At 50.6% G+C, this 18110-nt stretch overlaps 1 protein-coding gene across 1 annotated transcript in view; it reads left to right on the top strand.

Moving 5' to 3' along the window:
• Positions 1 to 18110, top strand: part of LOC146855203 (glioma pathogenesis-related protein 1-like) — a 1108037-nt gene that overhangs the window by 513636 nt on the left and 576291 nt on the right. The window lies entirely within an intron of this gene.

Below are 18110 nucleotides of genomic sequence, written 5' to 3'. Positions count from 1 at the left end.
CAGGCAGACAGGTGCGGATGGGGTGGATAGGCTGACCCATCATCCTTCAGACCTCTGTCTGAATGCAGAAGCCCGCATTCGGTAACCTATTGACAAACCTTCACAATTACATTTTATACACAATCTAGTCATACCCAATGTAGAGCCAAAGAAGGGACGCAGGCCCGATCCCGCAACAGATAAGGGGGCAGCACTGCCTGCAACACCACCTACTCTCCACGCCAAATGCGAAGCAGGAGCAGCTGTCCCCATAGGGACGCCACAAGCACTAAGAGCAACTGGCCCCACCGCGCCCTGAACTCACCACAAACACAGACGCCCGACACCAGTGGGGGGGGGGGCCCTTTACCCAGCGGGGATGCAGGCTACCCACTGTGCTGCTCAATGGTCCCCCCCCCCCTCCTAATCACACTATCGGACTGCCAGGCTAGAGACCGGAACAACAGGCCCCAAAGAGAAGGGGTTCGGAGCTGGCATTAACAAACTCACCACAACAATGTGACGCCTGCGTTACCTCCGGACCCAGGGACGCGACACGGCTGGACAGCGTGGCCAGCGGGAAACAAAGAGGATGGCCAATGGGTGGTAGCAGGTATAAATGCCTGTTCCCTGCCCACTGCGCACCGTAAATGACTCGGGATGTGCACTAAGGGTACTGTCCTCTTACAGGACCCACGGTGTGGGCCGCAGGCAACTGCAGAGACACAGTGAGGAACCACTATAAAGCAGTTCACATGGCACTGTCTGGTAGGGGTGGGAGAGGATGCCTCTAATGGCCAGTCAGTCTGCTTGTGCTCCTACAGGAAAGTATGAGGATAAACACAGTTTGGTGGGACCCCCGATAGATTTTGGCAGTCAGCTGAGGCAGAGACTGGGCGGAGCCACACAACGAAACAGTGGAAGGCTCTACATGACCTGGCCCATCTAGGACCTCAGTAGGAGTGTTGACTATGGCAGGAGCACAGTGTTCCTGTTGTCCTAGTGGTCTGTTCTGTAGTGAAGACAGGGTTCTGCTTGCACACATTGCTATGTTAGCATAAGCGTATTAGAAGTTTAAACGCCATTTTGCCCCTTGACCGCTTTTGCACACAACACTACGTGTATCTGTTATTGTATATTAAGCTGCTTGCTTTTCTTCATGTGAGAACGGTTAGTTTTTCACATCCCTAGACTTACACCGCGACCTTAGTCTGTACACTGTGTGCAGAAGTCTTCAAGGTCAAATAACAATGTATGGTGTTGCTTCAGGTTAATCAGCCCACGCTCTAGACACAACACACACACAGCTGCAAATATCTGAAACTCGGGTGCCTTTAATATTGCATTGCATACACTTGGAGAAAACCTTTCCATCTACAGAGAGCGTTGCTGATCCTGTGATGTGATTCACCTCAGCTGATCTTGGAGGTATGGGGTTCCCCATTCAAACCTAGAGACCTTCTATTATTGTAAAACTAGCTTCTAGCCAGGGGAGGGTGGTACACAAGGCGCTATAAGACCTATTTCCACTATCATTTTAACATGATTTCTCCCTTAGTGTTTTATGGAATTGTAACAATGCTGATTGTTTTATTTCTAATCATTTGCCAGCTTATGTTAGCCAAAATACTGCATCTTAGAGCACATAGTTAAAAATAAACATTTTAAACTTTTCTGTGTCTAGACTTGTATGAGAATAAAAATGAAAAGAGTGTTCTTGATTCCCACCATTCCTGAGAGTACCCTAAGTCGCTTGTTCTGGGTTGTCTATTCATTGGTAGCTTTTGCTGTAGTACGGAGAACGAATGAGACACTGATGCTAGTCGGATAGGTGTTCTGGGTACTGAGGTGAGTTTTTTGGTACACCACAATTCACTGAGGTCCTGGTTTCCTGTGCATAGTTCTGTGCATGAGCAGAATCCCCGCAACATGGCACACCTAATGTTTCGTCTTGTATTCGAGACGCTTTAGTAGTAGTGCTTATATTTGTCCTCAACACCCTCACTCCTGTTTCCGGTTGACAGAAGTGACGGATTAACCTACCTATATGGATAAATTATAGGTTCATTCAAGCTTGACAATTAAAAAGGTTTGCATTTTGAATTACTGCCCTTTTTGTGCTACATTTCATATAGATTGTTTTTCTTCTCTGTGTCCTTCTGGGTGACATTAATATAGCACCGCATAGTCACGGAGCACTCCGGCATCATCTGACGCAGTTTGGGGTGCCCGACAATGGTATGTCTGTCATCTTTGCGGTGAGTGCCGATGCAGCGTTCCCCTTTGAGCTTTTCTACTCTTGGGTTACGTTTCCTGCAGTAGATGCGGATGATAAAACATTCCATTCTTACACTCCCACCGCGATACCTGCGCATTACACACCGTATAGGACTCAGGAGATTCCAATTTTGGCATGGCAGCATCGTATTTGGTTTAATGGTTCCCTCCCCCACGCCGTAACTTCGGTTCGGTTAGGCTCCTTGTATATCCCTGGGGCCACTTGGCCAGTCTTGGCCGGGTTCACACCACATCCATGTTATTTGCAAGCCCCAGTGGACGACATACGTCAGCTGCATACCGTATACAGGGCTTTAGTGCAATACGTTTCACGCAACCTCCAGGTGGGGGCACCTGGAGTTGCGGCGCAACCAGTTGTACCGTCCTGGATTTCTATTAGTCCCGTCATGGTTATTTCGGTAATGGGCAAGCGCCCCCAGAATAAGGACGATATGCCTTATTGGCTTGCTGAGAAATTTGACCAGCTAGAAGCAGTATTTCCGAATACGACTCCTGTTGAAAAACACAGGATTCTGACCATTAGTTTGCAGAAAGACTTAGTACTAGAGGTCGCAGTCTATGCGAAGTGCTTCGGCACACCGTCTATGACTGTACTGCCCTCTGTGATTAAGCGTGTTCAGGATGAGCACGTTCCAGAGGCGGCGGTCGAGTTGGGTATGAGGCTCGTCGGAGTGTTTGACGTAGTTGCTGATCTCATCCTTGCTAACGTCAAGGGAGATGCGGTTAATTTTTAAGTGTCAAATGAGTTGCGCCTCGTAACGATAAACCTCGATTAATGCGGAGGCTTATAAGACCGTTGGCCGCAATAGTTTGGGTGTTAAACCTTTTGCTAAAGTAGCAGCTCAACCGCAAACTCAGACGGTTAAGTCTACTAAAAACAACCGTACCTGTTTTTCCTAAACAAAATTGGAAAAATAAAAAGCAGGGGAAGCTGCAACAGAAACAAGGATCACATCCTGCATCTCCAATCGCAGTGTCTATTGAATCCACATATGAGTGGCTGGATCGCGCGATAATTAGGTCTCTTGATAGATTTCAGGTTCCTGATCAACGTTCTCCTCGTTCTTCACAGGAAACATCGGTCTCACAAGCCGGTGGAGGAGAACGCAGCAGAGGTCGGGGTGCCCCGCAAGGACATGAGCAGCCCCGCCCGGCTGATGGTAAAGGCAAGCAGGACGACTTTCCACGTCGACGCCCTCGGCTTCAGAAAAAGAAAGTTGCTGCATGAACCGCAAGGTATGCCACAGATAGTAAGATCACAGCTTCGGAACCTGACATGGGCGCTAGCGCTGCTAGACAGCGCGGCGGAGGTTACAATAGTGCGGCAAGCACTGCGTCCGTATCTGAAGGCGACAGCAACTGACACATTCATTACCGTAGAAACTGCTGACACTAGAGTGGCTCCCCCTGACAGACTATATGAAATAGTCCTTTTAATTGAAGGTGACATACAACGTACAATAAGAGGGATTTTTTGGGAAAATCAGACCTCTGCATATGACATTTTGTTAGCGGAGGTGGACTGGCCCCCACCTTTCGTTTAGGCCGCTCCGAGAGGGGAGGAGGTAATCCTCCCCTCTTTCGCACACACTATGCCAAAAGAGCAGGCGCAGAACTTTGCAGAGGAGTGGGCTCAGGTGTTTGCACCGGCGTTGTACCGTACTCAGGTCGGATGGCATAAACTGCCGCCCTGCCATGAGATTCCATTGCGGTCAATGCTTCAGCCACAACCCCAATATCCCATGCGCCGAGAAGCGATAGCTCCCGTTGCAGAAATCCTAGACCAATTGGAATATCAAGGTGTAATTGAAACGTGTGTCACCCATGAATAACCCTCTTTTCACTGTAACCAAACCTGATGGGTCGTACCGCCTAGTTTTGGATTATCGGCATTTGAACTCTCATTGTCGAACGTGCGCGGTACAGAATACCCACAGTTCTGCCCTGGTTGATAGTCTTGTGAGAAAAAGGTTTAAGACCACACTTGACATTTCCAATGGCTTTTATAGTCATAATCTGTCCTCCATTAGTAGTCAATGGACAGCCTTTACTTCTGGCGGCAAACAAAAACAGTTTAAGAGATTGGCCATGGGCTATAAAAACAGGCCGGGCGTCTTTGCCGCATGTGTTGTCTCTCTGTTAGAGAGCATTGACACTGATGCGTACTCGTATGTTGATGATATTTAACCCCTTCAGCGCGGCGCGGATTTCCGCGCCACGCTGAAGGTTCTGAGCGCGGGCGGGGCCATGACGGAACGGTTCCGTCATAAGCACAGCCCAACCGACGTGCATGACGGAACCGTTCCGTCATGCGCGTCGAAGGGGTTAACTCACAGACGATTAATTATGGCCGCATTGGTGTCGCGTTGACCGCATCATTGTCATGTTTGCGGACTTTGGTTACAAATTTAACTTTGCGAAATCACACATTGCAGAGTACACAGAGTTGTTTTTGGGCTATGAGCTCAACAACGAAGGACGAGGTATAGCACCTCACTTCCTGGATAAATGCGCATGTTTGCGCGCTCCAACAACTCTGAAAAAATTACAATCTTTGCTGTTTTTTTTTAATTTCGGGCGTACTTACATTCCCAATTATGCCCAGCGAATCAATCCACTATATGCCTTGATACAACCTACTTTTACCAAATCTTGCTGGCTTCAAGAACATTCAGCTATACTGCAATCTTTGCAGTCTGATATTCTTGAATCTAAATACTTTCTGACAAGTGACAACCACACAAACCTGGTAATAAGAATTGTGCCAGGCACAGTGGGTTCCACATACTTGACATTCACTGAGGGAGACACCGTCCCTATTACTTACAAGTCACACTTGTACACTTCGGCTGAAATGCGTTTTTCTTCTGTGTAAAAAGTATTGACTGCTGTGCAGATGGCGATTCTAAAAGAGAGAGAGCTGTTGCAGGGGAAACGCTTGTTGGTTGTCACACCGTATTCTGCCCTTGAGTCAGTAACAAGAGCCAGTGTACCGAATTCTAAAGCTATGCATCCACGTTGGATACAATGGGCCACTTCCTTTTTTTTTTTTGTTAAAATTTTATTAGAAACCGTTGGTACACAGTAAAATACAGACAAGGGCCTACAACCACCAGGGCCGGCCGCTATAGAGCCCGAGGGCCCGCAGTGCAACGCCACACATTCAAATGAACCAGAGGCAAAGCTCCCGGCAGTTCGTGGGCACATGTAACAGGCCGTGGCCATAGGCCAGTAGCAATCGGAATAAACAGTTTCATTTTTTATTAAATATAAAACACACTCAAGGCAATGAGAGTCCGAAATAGCAGCGTGCTCTTCCCAGGACGGGGAACAACGTACAGTGTCCAAAGCAGTTCTTGTCTGGAAGCGGTAGAGGGGGGCAACGGGAGAACAAAGCATGGAACACACCTCACACCATCCCGCAGAATGCGTGGCTAGGGGGACAAAGCAATATCGACCTCTAATGGCAGAGGCGGGGTGCAGATACGTCCTCGATATAAATTCCATGGACCCCATACCTTAGTCCATTTCCCTGGCTTGCCTCTCGCCACATACACCGTCTTTTCCCTAAACATACACCAGTCCATATTCTCCTTCCATACCTCGATCGTGGGCGGCCTTGGGGAGCCCCACAGCGGTGCAATGTTACGCTTAGCCACCATGTACCCCAAGGTCACCCACTGCGTCTGTGCCGCATTACAATCATTCGGTTCCCAGACATTCAACAAACACCTCCTAGCCTCTGGCAACAGAGCAACGTGCGTGACCTCCTCCATTACGGTGTGGATACCGTTCCAAAATCGCACAACCTCCGAACATTCCCATAAGATATGGAGAAAGGAACCCGACAGGCCACATCCACGCTTACACAGTCCATCCATCGAGTAACCCATACGCAGCAAACCGGGCCCCATGACATACACTCTATGAAGGATCTTCAGCTGTACGAATCGTAAGCGGGCCGGGATCGCCACCTCTTTCGGGGAGGCCACCGCCGATACCCAGTCCTCATCATCCAGTTCCAAGCCATCGCCCGTCCATGCCTCCCGCAGACGGAGCAGCAAGTCCGCGCGATCATTAATGAGTTTCTTATAAATCAGAGAAATAGTGCTGTCGGGCACGTAGTCATCCAACACTCTATCCTCCAGTGGGGAATACTCGGGGATAGCAGCAACGTCTGGAAAAACCGAACACAGCGCATGGTAGACTTGAGCATACCGGAAGTACTCTCTATCGTTTAATTTATATTCAGTTTTAAGCATTTCAAACGTTTTGAAAGACCCCTTCGCCCAAAGATCACCCACCTTACATATACCAATCATATCCCATTTCTCAAAGCCTTTCGATCTCCACAAACAGCCCAACCGCCCAGAGGCATACAACGGCGTCGCCCGAGTCAAGCGATCCCTCCACCCCATCGCAGCATTCGCCGCGTGCCACACACGTACCGCAACCTGCGTGGGTCCTGTCAACCGCGTGTCCGGGGTCACCGAGTACAGCGCCCTATTATAGTCCCCACCCGGGAGCAGAAATTTATCCATCTCGAAGGCCGGATTCAAGGCAGGACCGTATATCCCGTGGTTCACCGCCGCCAACTGAGACGCCCAATAGTATCGTTTAATATCGGGGAGGGCGACCCCCCCATCGTACCAAGGGAGCGTCAACTTGGCGAGAGCAATCCGCGGCCGCCCGTCCCAAAACAGTTGGCGCTGAAGACCCTCCACCTCCCGGAAATAACGGGCCGGCACGACATCTAGAGTATTTTGCAAAGCGTACAAGAAGCGAGGTAGCGACATCATTTTAAACAATGCCGCCCGTCCGAGTGGCGAGAGTGGAAGTCGTCGCCACCTCGCGACGTCGGCCTTCAATCGCAGGAGGGGAGGGAGAAGGTTTCGCTCATAGCGGACCGCGGGATCCAGTGAGATAAAGATTCCCAAATATTTGAACCCCAGGGTAGCAATCTGGATAGGGCAATCCCATGGCAGGAGGGGGGCCTCACCCGAGAGGACGTAAACACATGACTTGGCCGAGTTGATGACCAGGCCGGAGTTGTGACCAAAGGAATTCAGGACGTCCACCAATACAATTAGCGACTGTCGGGGAGAGGTGAGATACAGAAGGATGTCATCCGCGTAAAGGGAGACACGGTCTTCAAACTCCGGCGTCCATCTAATGCCTCGCAACGACGGCTCCCAACGCAACCAGGCGGCGAGAGGCTCCAGAGAAAGTGCAAAGAGAAGGGGTGATAACGGACATCCCTGCCGCGTACCTCTCCCCAGTGCGAAGGGAGCCGATACCCTACCATTCACCACCACCTGAGCCAGAGGGTCAGCATATAGTAATTTTACCCAACCAATAAACTCAGGGCCGAACCCAAATTTCGCCAACACGGCCCAAATATATGGCCACTCCAAAGTGTCAAACGCCATAGTGGCATCTAAAGATGCCAAGATGGCCGGCTCACGTATAAATTCCGCTCTAGCAAGCACGCCGTGCAACCGCCTCAAATTTAGAGCGGTATTCCGATGAGGTATGAAACCGGACTGATCCTGATGAATCAAGTCGCCCACGACCCGAACCAGTCGATTAGCCAATACCTTGGCCAGAATTTTGGGTTCTGCGGTCAACAGCGAAATGGGCCTATAGGAGGCGCAGCGATCTCGCGGCTTCCCCTCTTTGTGTATCACAACTATGTTGGCGAGGCGTTGGTCAGGGGGGAGGAAGCCCGCCGCACGTGCCGCGAAAAACATGTCCCGAAGATGCGGCGCTATCTTATCGGGACGCAACTTATAGAGTTCGATGGGAAGACCATTAGGACCCACAGCTTTACCCGATGCGATCGAGCGAGTGGCCAGAGCGATCTCATCTGACGACAACTTCGCCTCCATCAATACAGCATCAGCCTCCGATAGGGTTGGCAATGCAATGTCTCTAAGCAACAGATGAGAATCTTCCTCCGAACGCACAGAAACCGGAGAGTAGACCCCGCGAAATGAGCCGCGAAGCAGTCAACGATCTCCACCGGGTCAGTCACACGCACTCCATCCATTCTCTCCACAACGGGCACCACCCTGCTCGCTCTCTCCTTCTTATCCAACCAAGCAATCAACTTTCCGGCCTTATCCCCCACATCATACAGTCGTCCTTGCTGCTCTCTACTCATCCCTTTAGCGGCTTCCGTGACTAGCGCTCTATAATCTGATTGTTTGAGGCTGAGAACATGCACTTTCTCATCAGTAACTCCCCGCTCCAAGTCCTCCTCCATTTCAGCTATTTCAGTTTCCAGGCGAACCACCTCTGCTCTCTCGCACCTCTTAGCATGGGAGATAAGGGACAAGGCCTGCCCCCTGATCACCACCTTATAAGCCTCCCATAGGGAGACGGCCGACGGCACCGACCCCACATTATCATTAAAGTAGTGATCAGTGGACTTGACCAGTTCCGCGCGGATCTTAGGGTTACGTAGATACCAGGGGCTAATGGGTGCCACTCTCCCCTCTGCCCCAGGGACTACCTTCAGTTGCAACCATATAGGGGAATGATCAGAAATACCTCGGGCTAAATGACGCACCACCCCAATCATCCCAGCTTGGATCGCCGGCATAAGCATGTAATCAAGTCTCGAGAGACTCCCATGGGCCCCCGAGTGAAAGGTATATTGCGCCTGACCCGGGTGCATCAATCTCCAGCAATCTACAAGTCCCAAGGTGTCCAAAAAGCCACCCAACCAGGCCTGAGCCCTAGGGAGATCCCTGGGGGGGTGACGATCCTCCAACCCGGAGACAACGGCATTAAAGTCACCCCCCAACACCAGAACCCCCCCAGGGAGTCCCAGGACCAACCGCACCAAATCAGCAAATGTAGCCGTCTGTAACCCCGGAGGCACATACACAGCGACGAGCGAGATAGTCCTACCCTCCCATCTCCCCACCAGTGCTACATAGCGCCCCCTATCATCGTGAAGCACCTCATCAACTTCCAATGGGAGAGAGGCCCTAACCAAAATGCCCACTCCCCTAGAGCCAGAAGTGAAACCAGAGTGAGCGGCAAGGCGATAGCCCCTCCTATTTAGGGCATGGAAGGAGTTCCCAATCACGTGTGTCTCCTGCAGGAAAACAATGTCGGGCGAAATCCGCTTCAAAAACTGCAGCACCACCCCGCGCTTGATCCTGTCCCCAAGTCCATTCACATTCCACGAAAGGATTCTCAATCCCCTACCCCCCATCCCACTCCCATGCATGATACCCACACCCCGGAAAGCACAACCCGGATAAGTCAGCAGAGAACTTCACATTGCCTTGCGAAACAAACAAACAATCCCCAACAACCCCCCTCCCCCACAATCCCCAAACCACAACTCCCCCCGAACAGCCCCCCCAACTCGCAGTGTGCCTGTCGCCCTAACATATACCACAAAAAGAACCCCAGAAGGAGGAAAGGACCCCAATAAGCTCCCCACAACCCCCGGGCATTTGAAGGGCATATTGTGCCAATCTAGGGTCCAGTTGAGACAAGGTACAAAACGTCACCAGTTCAGTCCATCACCAGGAACCAAGTTCTAGTCCTGCTTCACCAAATCCCGTCCGCTCTCCGCCATCCGACTGTCTCGATCTTGTCCCCGAGGCAGGGCATCCAACCAGTCTCCAGCCGCCTCCGGCTGGTCGAAAAAGTGGGAACGACCCTGGAACTCAACCCGCAGCCTCGCCGGGAATAACATCGCATATTTCAGCTCCATGTCCCTCAAGCGCCGTTTGACACCCACAAATCCCAGCCGTTGTTTCTGGACCGCTTGCGTGAAGTCCGGGTAAAAGCTGACATTGGAGTTCTCAAACTTCAGCGGTCCGGCAACTCTCGACGCCTGAAGGATAGCATCCCTATCCCGAAAGTTAAAGAGTCGGGCGATTATAGGCCGCGGGGGAGCCCCCACCTTGGGCGCACCACCCGGAATCCTGTGGGCCCGCTCCACCGCAAAGAACTTGCTCAGTCCCTTGGGCGCGAGATGATTGGTCACCAGATCCTCAACAAAAAGATCCGCAGCAGATTCCTCCGATCTTTCCGGCACTCCAATGATACGGACATTGTTCCGTCTAGCCCTGCTTTCAGAGTCCTCAAGTCGACGGTCCGTCAGATCACTGGCTAGCCGCAACCTACGGACCTCCGTCTGCAGGGCGACCACATCCACAGTTAGACTCGACGCCGCTTGACTCAAGGAGTCGACCCGCTCGTTAGTTTTGGACAGGTCTGCCCTGACCAAATTCACATCGATCAGGACCGCGTCCAGTTTATGAGCCAGGGTATCAAACTGCTGACCCACAGCGGTCTTCATCTCCTCAATGGCGCCCATGACGTCCAGCAGGGTCAATTCCGACGATGGGCCGGAGACCTCCTTAGACCTCTCAGGCGATTTATGCGAGCCACCAGGGGATCCCTTTGCCTGCGCATATCGATCCATGTTATTGACCTGGGTATAGGCACCCCTCCGGGTTGACTTGGGTTTCGACTAGTCTCCGTCTAGTCTCGCCGCCATCATCCGGAGGCCACCAAGGCCGGCACCCGTCCGCACCAGAAGGGACCAAGTAGCTAATGCAATTGAGCACAGCCGTCGCCGACAGTCAGCCCATGTATAATCCGAGAGTCAGGCCAGACACTTCGCCGTCTGCGCCCCTCTGAAACACCAGAGTCTCTCAGCCGATAGCAGAGAGCAAGCGTGAAAACGAAAGTGAAAGTGCGGGGTCCGTGGCAGGTCAAGCCCAGCCAGCCGCTGTTGTTCACTTCGTACCCGGGCACTTCACCAGCTCGAGAGCGGGACCAAGGCAAGAGCAGGCCGCAAACTTCGGAGTGCAACCATTCCGGGTCCCGGCGTCCGATCAGAAATTGGAAAACGGGTGGCACCTCAGCGCAAGTTCATCTGCAAAAGCCCGTCAAGTAAACCAGGATTAAGTCAGGATAGACGTGGGAGGTTGCGGAGGCCCTCGAGAGCCGTAAGCCTACGCGGCCATCTTGGTTGCGCGCTAGGCTCCTCCCCTCCAATGGGCCACTTCCTTGACGTTTCCAGATGTCATGTGTGAGAAGTTGGCCTGATATATGCTGTCCACTAATTATAGTGGGCACCCTGTATCAGTCCAAACAACCCCTTATTGGTTATATGTTAAAGACAACCTTTATTGAAAGCTATCCTAGTGGTAGCTATGGAGAGCAGCCTTCAGGCTAAGTTTTGAAGGAATGTAAAGCAGCTTGTTTTACCAGTCTATAATCTCTTGAGTCACTAAATGAAAGATATCCACACCAGGTATATATATATAAAATATATGTATTTATTACTAAACACACCCTCCTAGTCTCTTTATGAGACTAGAGGTCAAAACACATAAGTTACACTTTAATAATCACAGTAAAACAGCACAAATACACGTCAGGCCCTAGGGGGCGAGCCAAACCATATACTAAAATAGTGGTATAAGAACCACGACTTAACTAGACACAAGGCGTAGAGCCTGTAGAATCGCTGGGACCCCAAGGAACCACCCAAGGTAGTGACACAGGGGACCCACGGGCGCCGTGTGCAGTGTGTGAACACAGCTGCGAGCTCCCGTTAGCTTCTATGGGGAAAGTCGCGGTTAGATTTTTAAAGATTAGGGGCACGTAGAAATGAGTGAGGACCAAACCCTTTTGGACTCAGGTAGTTCGATTTTTAAAGATTAGGGGCACTTAGAAATGAGTCAGGACCAAACCCTTTTGGACTTAGGAAGTTCTAGGGCTAGCACCCACAGGAGCACTGAAGTACTCGTGTTACCTCACCCAGGGAAGCCGGGTGCATAGGTGTCTTTTGGTGTCGGGTCGTCGATTTCAATGGGAGCTGGCGAAGAAGTGCTGCTGCCGTGAAGATGCAAAGTGTCCGAAGAGATCCAAGCCTGGATCGAAGATGAGAAGAACCTGAAAGCAGAGGGGACAGAGTCTAGCTCACTAGCCAGTGACCAGGAAGGTGATGAGCAGGTGGCCACCGATGTCGTGTGATTTCAGGTGAAAAAAGTGAAGCTTGACTCTTCAGCCACGAGGACCAGGAGGCGTCGAGGACAACCAGAAGCTGGATTCGAGCTGTCCCACGAAGGATGTCGAGTGATGCAGCGTCGGTGCCCGGATCGGACACAACAAGTCTTGGCAACAGCAACCCACGCAGAAAAGAGAAAGATGCTTTGGTGCAGACCAGCAAGGTCTGTGGGACTCACCACTTGGTTGCTAGTCAGGGCACGTCTGGAGCAACCAGGGAAGCCCAAGGAAATACAAAGTTACCCCCTCAGGGACCCACCAGTCAACGGACCAGGGATCGCGAAGGGACCTCGAGACGAAACACAAAATGGCGGCCCACGGGTCACTCGGAATGACCAGGCTGACAATCTTCGTGGATTCAGTGCTCGAGGTGGGGGCTACAAGTCAGCCCAAGCACGAGCTCAAGAGACGTCGAGAAGTCAATGCACTTGCAGAAATGCATGGTGACTAGGAGTTCCAGTTCCACGCTACTCACGAGGGCTGCGGGTCTCAGCTTTGCTGGGGACTCGGGTCAGCCTCTGAGATATTTGGAAATCCTCTTCCTGGGCTGCAAATACTTCGGAGTCCGGCGGCAGCTTCGATAATGCAGACCGGTAAATTGCTTCTTTGGTGCCTGCCAAGCAGGGGAGTCACTCCTTGACCCCCAGGGAGATTTCTTCAGTCCTCTGGTCTTGAGCAGAGCGTCGAAGGTCCAGGATTTGGCTTCAGAGTTTCGTACAGGGTAATCTAATCTTCTGGTTACAGAGGTTCCTTACTTATACCTAAGGAAGGGGTTGGACTAGCTCTGGGGACCCACCTATGGGAGGGTTTGGAAAGAGGGGTGGCTACACCTATTTCCTTTGCCCAGTTTCACGCCAGAGCAGGGGCTGGAAGCCCCTGAACCGGTTTGAGCTGAACTATTTACAGGGACACCAGTTACTGGTGTGGGGGTATGATTCCAAGGTGTTTGACACAACGTGTTTCCTTGCAGCCAGTCCAAAGTTAGCATTTACCGTTTGGTTATAATGCACTTAAGAGTATATGGTTAGGCTGCACTACTGACAACCCCGGAGAAGAGATTCCGAAGGCTGCAGAGGGGCTCAGCTCATGCCTGGGCACCCCCTCACATATAACCAAGCCCCTGCCTTCAGGATTGATAAGGCCTGCCTTAAGGGTGACTGATAGGTTTGTATGTGCAGTATATGGTGAGATATAGTGAACCTATATCTCAGTAAGGGGTGCATGCGCCACCTTACTCAGGCTGCAGTAGCAGGCCTGTGGTGTCATTTTGGGTGGCTTTCCAGGGGTGGCATAATACATGCTTCAGCCCCTGGTAGGCCTCTGGGGTACCTATGCCCTGGGTACATAGTATACCATATACTAGGGGCTTATAAGGGCACTTCAGATCCAATCTGAACTGTACCTAAAGTACATGGAATCATTTTAGAGAGGAAGCAGCTAGGCTGGGACCCTGAATAGAAGGGTCCCAGCCAGACTAAAGTCGAAAAACAGTGAAACACCAGCAAAAAGTGGGGGTAAACATGTGAAGCAGATCCTACTCTCCTACACAACCCCCCCCCCCCACCCCCCCCCACCCCAAAACGCAGGGCCATTAAACTAACCTTGGCCAGTTAAGTCTTCATGTTCTAAGTGGAAATATCTGTAGAGTCCATCTGCATTCTCATGGTTACTTCCAGGTCTATTTTCCGCTGTATAGTCCATCTCCTGTAGGGAAATGGGCCACCTGAGCAATTTGGGATTTTCACCCTTCATCTGTTTTAGCCATAGGAGGGAATTATGGTCTGTCTGAACAATGAAGTGAGTACCAAATAAGTATGGCCTCAACTTCTTCAGAGCCCAAACCACAGCAAAGGCCTCCCTCTCAATGGCTGACCAACGTTTCTCTCTGGGGGTCAACCTTCTGCTTATGAAAGCTACTGGTTGATCCTGACCTTCATCATTCAACTGTGACAGTACAGCCCCTACCCCCAACTCAGATGCATCTGTTTGGACAATGAACTTTTTGTAGTAATCAGGACTTTGCAGAATGGGAGCAGTGCACATGATCTGCTTCAGGTCATCATATGCCTTTTGACAGCTAGCTGTCCACTGAACCTTTTTGGGCATTTTGTTAGAGGTTAAGTCATTCAGGGGTGTCACTATTGATCCATACCCCTTGACAAAACCTCTATAGTACCCAGTCAGGCCTAAGAAGGCTCTCACCTGAGTCTGGGTAGTTGGAGCAACCCAGTCCATTATGGTCTGGATTTTGCACTGCAATTGTTGAACCTGGCCTCCACCTACAAGGTGGCCCAGGTACACAACCTGACTCTGCCCTATCTGGCACTTAGTAGCCTTAATAGTTAGGCCTGCTTTTTGCAGGGCCTCCAAAACATTCCTCAGGTGGACCAGGTGATCCTCCCAGATGGAGCTAAAGACAGCAATATCATCTAGATATGATGCACTATAGTCTTCTAGGCCTGTAAGGACTTGATTCACCAACCTTTGGAAAGTGGCAGGTGCATTCTTCAACCCAAAGGGCATTACCACGAATTGATAGTGCCCACAAGGGGTAGAAGATGCTGTCTTTGGCTTTGCATCATCAGCTAGTCTGATCTGCCAGTAGCCAGCTGTCAGGTCAAATGTGCTTAGAAACTATTAGCTCATCTGCCCTGGGGATGGGATGGGCATCAGTCCTAGTGACTGCATTGAGACCCATGTAGTCCACACAAAACCTCATCTCTCTCTTGCCATCTGTGGTGTGAGGTTTAAGTACCAGGATTACTGGACTAGCCCAAGGGCTATCTGAGGGTTCAATAACTCCCAAATCCAACATCTTTTGGACTTCTGTCCTTATACAGTCTCTGACATGGTCAGATTGCCTGTAGATCTTATTCTTCACAGGCAGACTGTCCCCAGTGTCCACTTCATGAGTGCACCAGGTGGTCTGACTTGGAGTCAGAGAAAACATATGTCTGAACTGGCTGAGAAGTTTTCTGCAGTCAGTTTGCTGCTGGGCAGTGAGGCTGCCTGCCAAGGCTACACCATCATCTGACCCATCATCAGAGTTCTGAGAAAGCAGGTCAGGGAGTGGGTCACTCTCTTCCTTCTGTCCTTCATCAGTAGCCATGAGCAAGCCCATGTCTGCCCTGTCAACATATGGTTTTAGTCTGTTGACATGAACTACCCTGTGGGGACTCCTAGGGGTTCCAAGGTCTACCAAGTAGGTGACCTCCCCTTTCTGTTTAACAATTGTATGGGGGCCACTCTTTGTCCTGGAGGGCTGCTGGGGCCACAGGCTCTAACACCCACACTTTCTGTCCTGGCTGGCAGAAAGTCAGAACAGCCTTTTGGTCATGCCAAGTTGTTTTATAATTTCTGGCTAGCCTCAAGGTTTTTGGTTGCCTTTTTCATATACTCAGCTATCCTCGAGCGGAGACCAAGTACACAGTCCACTATGTCCTGTTTGGGGGGCTTGAGAGGTAACTCCCATCCTTCCTTAACCAGACACAATGGGCCCCTGACATGGTGACCAAACAAAAGTTCAAAATGGCTGTAGCCAACCCCCTTTTGAGGCACCTCCCTGTATGCAAATAAAGGGCAGGGCACGAGTATGTCCCATCTTCGACTAAGCTTTTCTGGGAGTCCTTTAATCATGCCCTTTAAGGTTTTGTTGAACCTTTCAACTAAACCATTGCATTGTGGGTGATAGGGTGTGGTGAACTTGTAGTTCACTCCACACTTCTTCCACATAGCAGTCAAGTAACTAGACATGAAGTTTGCATCCCTGTCAGATACTACCTCCTTAGGAAAGCCTACTCTTGAGAATACACCCAAGAGAGCTCTTGCCACCATAGGTGCTGTAGTGGTCCTTAGGGGAATTGCTTCTGGGTACCTGGTGGGATGGTCCACCACCACCAGAATAAACCTGTGCCCAGATGTTGTCTGAGGATCCATGGAACCAACAATGTCAATCCCCACCCTCTCAAAGGGAACCCCCACCACAGGTAGTGGTATCAGGGGGGCCTTTGTGGTTCCACCTGCCTTGCCACTGGCTTGGCGGGTCACACAGGAGCGACAAAACTCCATAGTGTCTTCGGACATGTGGGGCCAGTGAAAGTGAGGGACACTTCTGTCCCAAGCCTTGTTCTGGCCCAGGTGTCCTGCTAGGGGAATATCATGGGCTAGTGTCAATAGGAAGCCCCTAAACTTCAGAGGTATAACCAACCTGGATTCACGAGGCTTGGGGTCTCTACTCTCTGAGTAAAGGAGTCCATCATCCCAATAAACTACATGGGTGCCACTAGAATTCCCAGCAGCCTCACCAGCAGCTTGCTTTCTGAGGGGTTCAAGAGAGGGGTAGGTTTTCTGCTCCTGGCTCAGATCAGACCTGGAAGGGCACCCTGTCCCCAAGAACTCAACCTGGCCATATTCAGGCTCCTCAGGGACAGTTCCTTTTTCAGGCTCAAGATCATCTCCCTGAGGAGACTGATCTGAATTCTGAGTCAGGTGGGAAGGCACTGCCTTAACTCTACTGCTCCTCCTCTTAGGAGGCACCTGGTCCATTATTCCAGAATCCAGGGCCTGTCCAGTTTTAGACATTTTAGCCTGTGACCTAGTCACAGCAAAGACATGAGCAGGGATCCCTAACATTTCTGTATGTGTCCTGAGCTCCACCTCAGCCCAAGCTAAAGTTTCTAGATCATTGCTGAGCAAGCACTGTACTGGTAGGTCTGCACTTACCACAACCTTCTTAAGGCCAGTTACCCCTTCCCAGGAGAAGTTAACAACTGCCAGAGAATGGTCTGTTCTGACATTGCTAGCATAAGTCACTTGGTACATTTCACCAAGTATAATCTGCCCAGGATACACAAGATCTTTTGTCACCATTGTGACACTTGCTCCTGTGTCCCTGAATGCCAAAGCCTCTATTCCATTTATTAAAGGCTGTTGTCTGTATTTGCCCAGATTACTGGGGCTCACAAAGGGGGACATATACATGCCCCCATCACAGACTAGAACAGCCTGAGTTGGAACTCTGACTAGACCAGAGTCCATCTCAGAACCCTGGGTCAACACTACTACACCCTTATTCTGGACATTACCACCACCAATTGTAGCTGTACTAGGGGGAACAGTTGTCTTAGGGGCAATGGTGGCTGGAGTAGATTCTTTGGACTTGGTGCAATCACTGGTCCAGTGAGTTTTCTGTTTACAAATTTTGCACCATGGTTTCTTTTGGCCTTTTCCCTTGTTAGACTGTGAATCCCCTCCTGAAGAAGATTTTTTGGGGCCTTGTGAAGACTTCTGGTCTCTACCCTTCTCCCCGCCCTTATCAGAGTTTTTAGGATCTTGCTTCTTGGGTTCACTACCTTGGTTCTGTACCTTCTGCCTCACCCTGGTTCTGACCCACTTGTCTGCCTTCTTTCCCATTTCTTGGGGAGAGGTCAGATCTGAGTCTACCAGGTACTGGTGCAACAGCTGATTCTGACAATTATTAAGGATCTGCTCCCTCATAATCAAACTGTACAATCCTTGATAGTCATGTACTTTACTGCCACGTAACCAACCTTCCAGAGCCTTAGTAGCACTATCTACAAAGTCTACCCAGTCCTGAGTCTGTGCCTTTTGGGTATCCCTGAACTTTAACATGTATTGCTCAGTGGTTACGCCAAACCCATCAATTAAGGCACTCACTCCTCCTCTCTAACAGTGAGGAGTTTATCTCTACCTTTGTCTGCAAAGGAGAGCCATAAGATTGCTGCCCACTGCTCCTGGGGGACCCTTTGTACTTTACAGACCCTTTC

This window comes from Triturus cristatus, chromosome 4_1 (assembly GCF_964204655.1).
Source record: "Triturus cristatus chromosome 4_1, aTriCri1.1, whole genome shotgun sequence".
Classification (NCBI taxonomy): Eukaryota; Metazoa; Chordata; class Amphibia; order Caudata; family Salamandridae; genus Triturus; species Triturus cristatus.
Note: the sequence above shows the minus strand (reverse complement) of the source record. Positions and strands in the feature narration are given on the sequence as shown.